Consider the following 5000-nt stretch of genomic DNA (forward strand, 5'->3'; position numbering starts at 1 on the left):
GTGTGGTTCTCGGGAGCATGTTTTTAAGAACTGTCCATCCAGGGTTCGCAGTTATGCGGAGGCTGCGCGTTCGGCTTCGGAGGTTCCAAAGGCTGCCTGTTCTGGTTTAGCTGTTCGGACTTCCATATCTAGAGAGGTGTCCGATGCTGTGGGCACTGCTCCGGTTGCTAGTCTGTCTACGGGTCCTGCTGCTGCTCCTCCTGCTGCTCCAGTGGCTGGCCCCGTTGCGGTTCCTGTTGCTTCTGCTGCTGCCGTGGTCCCTGTGGTTTCTGTTTCTGTTGCAGATTCTGCTGGCGTCGTGGCTGAGACTGGTCCTGTTGTGTCTGGTAAGGATGTTGATCTCAGCCAGGCTTCCCGTGTCCTTGCAGCTGCTGTTGCTGGAGCACCCCCGGGGGTTGCTGGTGACTGTAGTTCGTGGGGTGAGATCATGGAGACCCAGGAGTCAACGGTGATGTATTCTTCAGTGCTTCGTGATCCCAGAGTGAAGAGTAGGAGGAAGGAGATAGTCTCGGAGGATGAACAGCCTACAAAAATCAGCAGATCTGATTCCAGAGTGTCAGTTTCTGCTGATGTTGTTGGTAATGTGGATATCTCAGACTTTACGGAGTCCTCAGGCTCTGGGGGGGTGCCAGGAAGTTCTCAGGTTTTTGAGTCCTTCGGGACTTCTGACTCTTCAGTTGGCTCGGGTGGAGGTGCCAGTCCAGGTCTTGACATTGATGCCTTCTCCCCTGCCTCCGTGGACTCGGAAGACATGTGTTTCGGGAATGTAGAGGTTTTCTGTAGCATCACCGGTATGCCTAAAGATGGCCCGGGTAGGCCAGACTCTTAATATTTTGTGTTTTTGTGGTGTTGTTTGTTTTTTTTCCCTTTTTAATGATCAGCCTACAGTATATGTCCATTAATGTTCGCAGTGTAAAAAGCACTGTTAGGTTGGTCTCTGTTCTTTCTTTTTTGGCTTCTCAGAATTGTGATGTCTTTTTTTTACAGGAGTGTTCCATTCCTCATGGGGCTCGGAATCTGTCTAAGTGGTGGTCTTATGGGCCTTCCATCTGGTCTGGGGGGAATGATTGTAAATCCTCGGGGGTGGCAGTTCTTTTTAAGGGGAAAGATTTCAACATTCTGGAAAGGAAAGAAGTGGTACCTGGCCGTCTATTATTAGTTGATATTCTGTACAAGGATTTCCCTTCCAGGCTAATTAATGTATATGCATCCCCCTGTAAAAATGAAAGATATGATTTATTTCAGTTGGTTCCTCCCTATTTGGTGGTTTCTAAGCCTGTTATTCTGGTGGGGGATTTTAATTGTGTAATTGATTCAGATGGTAGATCTGGTTCATCTAGTGTTAAACTGGATAAATCATCCCTTTTTTTAAGTGACATGGTGAAGTCTGCTAGATTGGTGGATGTGGGCAAACAGGCTGGGATGTTTACTTGGGCCCGAGCAGACGGGTCTTCAGCATCACGTATTGATTTCTTTTTTGTTTCTCCTGTGTTTAAGGTTCAGAGCTGTTCTACTTTACCAGTTTTCTTTTCAGATCACAAAGCTTTATTTTTTACAGCTGATATTTCCTCCTCCTGTTCTTTCGGGCTTGGGGTCTGGAAGTTAAACGTGGAACTCTTGACTGAGAGCAATGTTAAAGAACTAAAGGAGTATCTTGTAAATTGGAGGTCACTTAAATGCTGTTTTGAATGTCTGGGGGATTGGTGGGAACACGTGAAGATGAAAATTAAGAGTTTTTTTATTAAAAAAAGTAAACAGTTAAATAAATTAAAAAAGAGAGGCTTTGTTAAAATTCAAGCCCGGTTACAATCTTTGTTTGTTTTGTTGGAGTCTGGTTGGGAGGTGAGGGAAGAAATAGAGGGTGCCAAGGCTGAGTTAAAGAAGTTTTTTCAAGAAGAGGCCAAAAAGATAATGTTTAGATCTAAGGTCGAAATACTAGAAAAAGATGAAATTTGTAGCAGATTTTTCTTTAAAAAGGTCCATGCAAATGTGTCTAGTGTTTCTGAGGTGTATGACTCCCAACAGAATGTGATGAAATCTAAGACCGATATTCTAAATGTTATTGGGGATTTTTATTCATCTTTGTATTCTGAGAAAACATCTAATCCAGAGTTATGTGAGTTGTTTTTTTCCAAGATTCCCAACACCTTGGAGGAAACTTTTTTGGGCAGGCCACTTTCTCTGTCAGAGTTGGGGGAGGCGATTAAGTCCTGTAAAAAGAATAAGACCCCTGGTGGTGATGGGCTGCCAGTGGAGCTGTACTTGGCTCTGTGGGAGGTAATTGGGCCCGATCTTTTAGAAGTTTATAATGGAATTTTGGATAATGGGAAAATGCCGGCTTCACTTCGAGAAGGTGTGATTACGTTGATTTATAAAAAGAAAGGGGATAGATTAGACATAAAAAATTGGCGTCCAATCACTTTGTTATGCGTCGATTATAAGCTTTTAGCAAAGGTAATGGCTAATAGATTAAAAACGGTAATTGCTGAAGTGATGGATCCAGACCAGACGTGTGGTATCCCTGGTCGTAAAATTTCAGATACTCTTTGTCTGGTCAGGGATGCTATTAGTTATTTACAGGACCGTAAGGTAGAATCTGTTTTGGTCTCTTTGGACCAGGAGAAAGCTTATGATCGTGTATCGCATGCATTTATGTTTAAAGTCTTAGAACGTTTAGGCTTTGGTGAGCAGTTCTGTAAGTGGGTGAAGTTATTATATAATGATCTTTCTAGCTCTGTGTTGGTAAACGGGTGGAAAACAGACCCTTTTTTAGTTAAATCGGGAGTTCGACAGGGGTGTCCTTTGTCCCCCTTATTGTTTGTGTGCTGTATTGAGATGTTTGCAGGGTTTATAAGGGCTGATAAATGTATTCAAGGCATTGTGATTCCAGGAAGCGGGGGGACTCAGCTTAAATGCGTCCTTTATATGGATGATGTGTCTGTATTTTGTAGAGATCAGCCTTCAATAGATAAGTTAATCCAGGTGTGTGATTGGTTTGGTCAAGCTTCTGGGGCAAGGATTAATTTTGAGAAAAGTGAAGCTATGTTTTTTGGGTTGTGGTCTAGTGGTATTTCAATACCCTTTTCTGTGAAAACAGACTTTATAAAAATTTTGGGGATCTGGTTTGGGGGTGAAGGGGCTATTTTAAAATCATGGGAGGAGAGGTTGTCAAAGGTCAATCAAAAGTTTGGTTTGTGGCAGCAAAGGGTATTGACCTTAGAAGGTAAAGCTCTAGTGCTCAGGAATGAGATTTTACCTGTTTTATTGTATGTTGCACAAGTGTGGCCCTTGCTATATGCCTGTATTAGGGCCATTAATAAGGCAGTGTTTCATTTTATTTGGGGGTCTAAAATGGATAGGCTCAGTCGGGCTATTATGTTTAAGCCTGCAAAGAATGGGGGTAAAAATGTTCCGGACTGTGTATCCATCCTTATGAGCACTTTTGTATGTAATGTTTTGCAGATTTGTTTGCTCCCACGTTACAAGTCTTCTAAATGTTTCTTCTTTCTGAGGTTTTATATGTATGCTTCTTTGAGAAAGTTTGGCTGGGTTTCTTTGTCATTATCATTACCACACAGTTGGTCGGTTCCTTTTTATTTAAATACAGTTTTAAAGTTTGTCTACAAAAACAAGCTGGAGTCTTTATCATTGGAAGATTGGAAACCCCGGATCGTCACTTCTAAGATTAATGGGTATGATGAAGTAGTTCCGATAGGAGTGTTCATGGAGCAGACAGTAGTAAAAATTTGGGAGAATGTGTCTGCTAAAGTTTTGATTAACAGACAGAAAGACATAGCATGGATGTCAGTGCACAGATGTTTGCCTGTTAGAGCTTTTTTTCATGCACGAGGTCTCACTCCTGTAAATGTGTGTCCCCGACAGGAATGTAAATGTGAAGAAACTGTGTTTCATTTATTTATTGAATGTTTTTTTTCTAAACAGGTGCTGTTTAGTGTACAGTGTTTATTTGAAAAGTTTTTACCAAAAGAAGTTTTAACAAGTGATTTCCTTCTTTATGGTATTCTTCAGCAGCCTTATGATGAAATGAATAGAATGTGTGCTTGGATAATAGCTTGCTGTTTGAAAGATGTATTGTGGACTGCTCGCAATGTATTGATAATGAAAAGGAAACGCCTGTCTGTATGTTCATGTAAGAAATTAATAATGTCTTTGTTAAAGGACTATCTGTTAAAAGATGAAAGGAAGTGTGGGTTAGATTTTGTTAAAAAGAAATGGAGAGCAGTTCTTGAATTGTAACGTACAGTGTGTTTTTTTCCTGTATCCTCTTGGCTCAGATCAAGTGTAGTATCTGTTCTTATCAGTTTAATATCTGATACGTCCCCCATAGGGGGACCCGTCTATATTAAATTGATTTTTGGAAGCAGGAGATGGAACCGGGGCTTGCTCCGTCCACTCCACGCATCGACCCGGTATTGCAGTACCTCCGGGAACGGTGCACAAGAAAGGTCAAAAAAGAGAGAGACAGAGCAGGCAGGCAGGCAGGCAGGCAGGACAGGCAGACAGACAGGCAGACAGAGAGACAGAGAGACAGAGAGAGCGCTAGCCAGCCTCTCCCTCTCCCTTTTTCTGGGTTGTATTTTTTCCCGCTCTTTTTGTTGTTTTTTTTTTTTTTTTTTTTTTTTTTTTTTTGTTTGTTTGTTTGTTTGTTCCAAATAAGGAAGGCAGGCCTGCCTAACTGATGGACAGTCTGCTCTGCTCACGCAGCAGGCCAGTGTACCCAGAAGGCCTTGCGCTCGTGGGAGGAGGAGGACGAGCGCAGCGGTAAAGCAGAAACGGAGCTGTTTAGTGGGGCAAGGAGCCCTCGCTTTCAAGGCGGCAGCAGCAGCAAAGCGCCCCTTTGCCGGGACCGAACGGCACTTGCGTTTTGGGAAGAGTTCCCTGTTTTGTTTGGTTTTGTTTGGCCTTGCCGCCGGGTAGAGGAGAAGGCCTTTGGGCCGGCCGGAAGGGCTGGGCTACCAGTAAAACCACACTCTGGCTTC

General features: G+C 42.9%; 2 non-coding genes across 2 annotated transcripts in view; both read left to right on the forward strand.

Moving 5' to 3' along the window:
* Positions 1-4268: 4268 nt before the first annotated feature.
* Positions 4269-4464, forward strand: LOC131697089 (U2 spliceosomal RNA). The gene has a single exon (XR_009306971.1). It is a non-coding gene; the product is annotated as a U2 spliceosomal RNA (small nuclear RNA).
* A 523-nt stretch (positions 4465-4987) lies between these two features.
* The window catches only part of LOC131697195 (U5 spliceosomal RNA), a 115-nt gene continuing 102 nt past the window's right edge, over positions 4988-5000 (forward strand). The window contains exon 1 of the small nuclear RNA XR_009307044.1: positions 4988-5000. This exon is cut by the window's right edge and continues 102 nt beyond it. This is a non-coding gene — a small nuclear RNA (U5 spliceosomal RNA).

The sequence above is a fragment of the Acipenser ruthenus genome, chromosome 13 (assembly GCF_902713425.1).
Source record: "Acipenser ruthenus chromosome 13, fAciRut3.2 maternal haplotype, whole genome shotgun sequence".
Classification (NCBI taxonomy): domain Eukaryota; kingdom Metazoa; phylum Chordata; class Actinopteri; order Acipenseriformes; family Acipenseridae; genus Acipenser; species Acipenser ruthenus.